Source organism: Salvelinus sp. IW2-2015, linkage group LG2 (assembly GCF_002910315.2).
Source record: "Salvelinus sp. IW2-2015 linkage group LG2, ASM291031v2, whole genome shotgun sequence".
In the NCBI taxonomy this organism is placed as follows: Eukaryota; Metazoa; Chordata; class Actinopteri; order Salmoniformes; family Salmonidae; genus Salvelinus; species Salvelinus sp. IW2-2015.
The window spans coordinates 18481487-18487486 of record NC_036839.1 but is presented as its reverse complement, the minus strand read 5'-3'; positions in this window follow the sequence as shown (position 1 = coordinate 18487486).

Genomic DNA, 6000 nt, shown 5'->3' with positions numbered 1-6000 from the left:
ATTCATTAACCTTTGAAAATAGGTGTTCAGTTCCACAAGGTATTGTGGTAAGTTAAAGTTCTGGAAATGTTATTAAGAAGAGGGGTTTTGGGGGCTTGTAAAGCCTGCAAAGTATCTGTTTTACACCTGTTGAAATGGAAAATACAGTGCAAACATTTGTAATGAAATTTAGTTTGTATACATTTGTTTGAGCATATACTTTGAACATAGAAATACAAACCCCTACTATCCAATACTTTGCTTTGGTGAATGACCTGAGGTGATCTCAATATACTGATATGGAGTGAAATGAACGAGAAAGTTCAGCCAATTGCATAGGAGGGAGATATTGTTCCTCTGCAAGAGAAATGAGAGTGGCAAAAGGCGATTGTATAGTAAAAATCTATAGGAAAGGAGGAACACTTTTGTCTATATTCTAGAGAAATAAAGCACTAATGTAGTGTGTGGGAAAAGGTCTGGTTACTGTGGTCTGTCTTTCCATTTGGAAAACATAGTTCACATTTGAGGCATATTTTGTGTTATGTGCCGCAGTGCTTAGATTGGTAAGAGGTTGACATATTACATTTTAAAGATAGTATTTGTGACTTTTCTTGTTTTCCATTTCCACATTTATATTGTATGTGTTTTTGATGAAATCCAAGGTCTTCAAAATCATTGATGGCGAATCCACTCTTTTTTTCAAACAGATTCAAATTTAAAAATGGCTCTGCTCTAAATGATTCATTTCTTTTTTTCTTGGGAAATGTATTATTCAACCGGTGGAAAGTCAAAGCATTAAGATTTTCTATAAGACAACTGTGATGTTTTCTCTCTAAAATGCATCAAAACAAATGTCAAAGCATTAAAGAAGACTAGAACACTCCTGCCGAGTGCTTTGAGTAGGAATACAACCTCTCTGTAGGTGCTTTAATGGATATGCCCGGTTTGAAATGGGGACTCTCTCCATCTATAATGCTGAAGGCCTGTGGATATCTGCCCACTGTAATATAAACAACAACACCCACTACTGACTCACAATTTATAAGTAACACACAGGTTTTGAATTATACTGTGGCTTTTGTGTGGATTACTAACACAAATACACTCCCTATTGAGTTTGAAATTAGTGGCTTCCATTGACTATCATACAGTGCCTTGCAAAAGTACTCACCCCTCTTGGTGTTTTTCCTATTTTGTTGCATTACAACCTGTAATTTAAATTCGTTTTTATTTTAATTTCATGTAATGGACATACACAAAATAGTCAAAATTGGTGAAGTGAAATGAAGAAAATTACTTATTTAAAAGAATTCTAAAAAATACAAAATGGAAAAGTGGTGTGTGCATATGTATTCACCCCTTTGCTTTGAAGCCCCTAAATAAGATCTGGTGGAACCAATGTAAGGGTGTGTGCTGGTGGCAGGGATCTCAGGTGCAGGAGATCGAACTTGGTATAAACGGAGCAGTTTAATAAGTGCTCAAAAACTCTGAAAAACAAAATATACTAAATAAAACAAGTGGGCACAAAACCCGTCGCACACCAGAACATAACTTGCACAATGCTTACAAACAAACACTCACTGACAAGGACAATGAGGGGGAACAGAGGGTTAAATACACAACATGTAATTAATGGGATTGAAACCAGGTGTGATACAAGACAAGACAAAACCAAAGGAACCATGTTTTGTAAATCAAATGATACAACATGAAAAATACCAAAGGGGTAAATACTTTCGTAAGCCACTGTACATATGTAAACAGGATGGTGTGTGTAAAAAAATGGTATTTCGAACAGGTGCTATAGAGCACAGACCTAGGGAAGAGGAGAAATCTCTTGGTTGTCCCAGGTCCTGTGGGTGACAAACAGGCCACTAAAATGTAACTGCCTCAGCAAGCTGAAGTACCCATCCATAAAATGTTAATTGATAGCCCTTGAAAGAGATATTGATGATGCAATCCATACATTATCGCTAGAGGAAAAGGGTATTTGCTAATGTCAGGATCATAAATGGTATGGTGATGGAACACACATCCTGTCATGCGTGTCATGAGGTCACACACTGGGCAGTCGTACACAGGGCAGTCGTACACAAGGCAGTCGTCACAGGGCAGTCATACACGGGGCAGTCGTACACAGGGCAGTCGTACACGGGGCAGTTTTACACAGGTCAGTCGTACACGGGGCAGTTTTACACAGGTCAGTCATACATTATACTGGGCAACACGGAATGAACAAGGTACTGTACAGTCTTAGCATTTGCTTCGCCAGTAATTGCTACAATAGGCCTAATTTTCTGATATTTTTCTCAAGCACATAATTACAAATGAAAATGCTTGCACACCAAGCCATTAATTTGCAAACACATTCATCTCTTTCTTAATTTTGTCATGTTGGGCTAATAAGTAGCATGAGAGCTGAAACTACTACTTTGGAGGATAACTTCCAAGGGACCACAGCTGGTGGCACACATGGGTATCTCTCAGCAGTAAATAACACGGCCTACTCTAAATGGGTGGAGGCCCGGCTTCCCCTGTTAAAAGGCATCAGGTGCTATCCCGAGTTTACAGCCACAGTTTCATTTCAGATCCCAAAATTATTTACACCATGCTCTCAAAGCACATTTATTTGCTGTGGTGGGATATGCCCATCTTTCAACAGGCAATTTTCGAACAATTGGTTCAGCCATTTTGATACCTGGGGAAAGGGAAACTTCGTTTGAGCATAGCTCGGCTTGATTAATTGTTATGGAAGGAGGTAGCGATATGGCAATCTTATATTCACAGTCCGGGAACAAGCAGAGCTTATTTTTAGACCAGGCAGCTGCCAAGAGACACATTTAACTAAGATTTCTCTACTAGGTGACATGATTCTGCTCTCTCCCCTCTTCTCATATGAGAATGAAGCTGTCAGTTTGATGGCTGAAATCCTGTGTGGTTAGAAGACGTCTCAGATTGCATATATATTTCAGGGATATATCCCGATCTAACCATCCTCTTGGCTACAGAGTGCAAAGTGCATTTTTTAGGTAATTATTCAGATTCAAGCTGGTGTCGTTCATGAGGAAAGATAGAGATTTCAGGCCTTAATGATATTTGAACTAAATGATATTCAACTGAAAGAAGTTGAAAGAGTCATGCAGTCTAATTCAATCTCCTCTACTTTTGCAAACAGCGCTTTCTAAGTAAAATGGCTATGAGAATTAATAGAGTAAAAAATGATATATTCTGTATATATATATGTATATGTTTTTACTCTGTCCCCATCAATGGCTTTATAAAAAGGTCTTACCTTGGTCACTGAACATTATAATTTATCTCATCTCCTCTTCAGAAAGCAGTAATTTAATTATTTGAGGTAGAAACACAGATGCTAATTAACCTTGGTTGGGGTGAAGGAGGTGGGAGACTGCTGTTGTTTTAACTGGTGAACCAATGTCTCCCAACAATGATTAATCGTTCCAGGGCTGCAGTCTTCCAATAAACAGGACACCTTGGGGTTCTACAGTTACCGGTACAGTAGGAAGTAGGAAGCTTGTTAAGGTGAAGGTGTGTGTGCGCATGTGTGTGGAGGGTTGTACATCACTCTCCTCACGGGGCCCTAACACCTCGCAGGATACACAGGGTTCCTCATATAAATGTCATACAGAGGGTATCTCAGGTATTAGTTCTAACATGGTGAGAGGATGTATCCCTGTGAGCCACTGGGATGTAAGTATATTGTTTGCAATTATTCATATCAGGATGAATACAGAATTGTACCTCAATAACAAACCACTCTTTAGACCATGGGTATATACGTCGTTTAGAACTGTTTACTGCTGAATGATGTAAACAGAAAATGGCATATCTGCTTATTCATGGTAAATGTTTTCTTCCTCTCTAAACTGGRTCTTCTAGAGTATGTTACAGAGAATGTGTACTTTATCTCTTCAGAAGTGGTCTCTTGGCAAGTGCTGTCACTCTGTATACCCAGAGCCAGCTCACTATGTTAGAGGGGTTATTGAGTTCAAACAGGAACATATTTTGCACAGGGCTATTGTTATTTGCATGGAAACAAGCTAATTATATAAAAACAAATGTATTATTTACTGGGGCAGCACAGTGGAGTGTAACACTGGAGGGAATAACATTGCATCACGTAGTTGTCATACTAACAATGTGTTTTCCCACACTATATAATTTCCTGTTTGTTTTCCAATTCACAGTATACCTGTCTGTGACTGTTTGCTGGCAAGCCAATATGTTGTCTGCCTTTGGAGTAATAGTCACGTCTCAGGGCATTGAGATCAAAACAGGGGGTGCTGAGGAATATTTCTCTCCTCTAATATAGGAGTAATAAAGGTCTAGTTCACCCAATTTGTTGGATTATTATTAGTATATATATACTTTTTTGTTGTTGTTGCAAAACATTTTCTGTTGTTGTTGTAATTTCTATTAAACCCCCTACTTCCCGCGGCTATGGTCCTATCCTAGACATGCCAGCTGGTAGCTCCGGTACCCTCAGGCTCAGTCCCAGTCAGACCAACTAGTTGTGACCTTTACTATTGAACACAACATTCACTTTAGGGAGGAAGTACAACATTGTTTGTTAACATAAATGTTGAGATTGGAGAATGTGTTTCTCTCGAGGGTGCTATTAAAATTGAGATATTACCACAAGGAATGGAACTGATTGTAAACTGTGGTTGAACATGTTATGAGGAAACAACTTATTTTGCTTCCCAYGAGAAAATCAATTACGTCTTTTGATGGTAATAAAACTAAGCAAAATGGATATGCAATCGAAGTGTGAACACATACCATATGTATACAATATAACTGTACACTGTGTAGAAGCAAGCTATAACCTCGAGAGTGTCATTTCAGTGACAAGTGTTCACCAGACACTCAGAATGCAGTCTTTTCATCCATTCTCTTTCCCAGACAACTTCAAGCATGCATCTCTTTGTGTAGCTAAAGTTTGTCTCCTTTGACAGGGGTAAAAAAGATTTTGACCCTGAATAAAAAGTAAGCATAGGATTCATCCAGCTTAACACTAATCTACAGATAAAAGAGCTGGTTTATATTGGATAACGGTGTCTGTAACTTCCTACAGAAAGTTTCCAGGACAGAGGACCTATTTGACCTTGGTACTCAGAAAAAGACCATCAACACCAAAGTCTTAGGATGTGGTTGGTAACATCACTGACTTGGAGACCATAGGCAAGTATCAAATGAATAAACAGAAAACAAATGCACATGGAACACAGGAGGACCTCCTGRCGTGGACAGAACCCTGTTCTATAAGAGTCTGGTCACAACCACTCCAACGAGATTGAACACTGTGTAGAGAGGAAGAAAAAATCACGATATCCAACTACCGAAATGGTTGTACTCACTGCCTCTTGAGAATGATTAAAGTAGCCTCTCATAAGAAACCTTGGTGTACTCACCACCATTTCTGAACAGTAATTCCAGTATCTTTTTAACCTCTTTCCAATTGACAAGTTTTTAAACTCAAAAGTGTACATACCTTCTAGCAAACCAGCTTCTGACAGGCTTAAAGAAGGAAGCAAATGACTTATCAAGGCACCTGGAGCAGGAATTATCAGCTTGCCCAGAGGATCTACCCTAGCAGAAGACATTCATTATAGATATCAGGCAGTTTCTCTGTCTCAGGTGTGGAGTCATTATCAAGAATGTGGCATATTGTCACCCTCCTCTGAGCCAGAGTCTATTTGTTCCCTCTCCTTTCCTCTAAATCTGGCCCCCAGTGAGAACATATGGTGAAGAGCCTGAGTGACAGTCTATCACTCTTTTAATCTTTCAAGACCCAGAACCAGTCAGGAGTTTGAAATGGGTGTCACCGTTACAAGCTTTATCAACCATGACAACCTCTACTGCCCCCTAATACAGCACAGATGGTGTTTTGGAGGATGTCCCCGTTTGTCACAAAAATACAAGAGTGACAGGGTCTTCACCAGTAGAATCCAAAATTGGGGACCAAGTAGTAGTTGACAACGTAACAAATAGCCACCT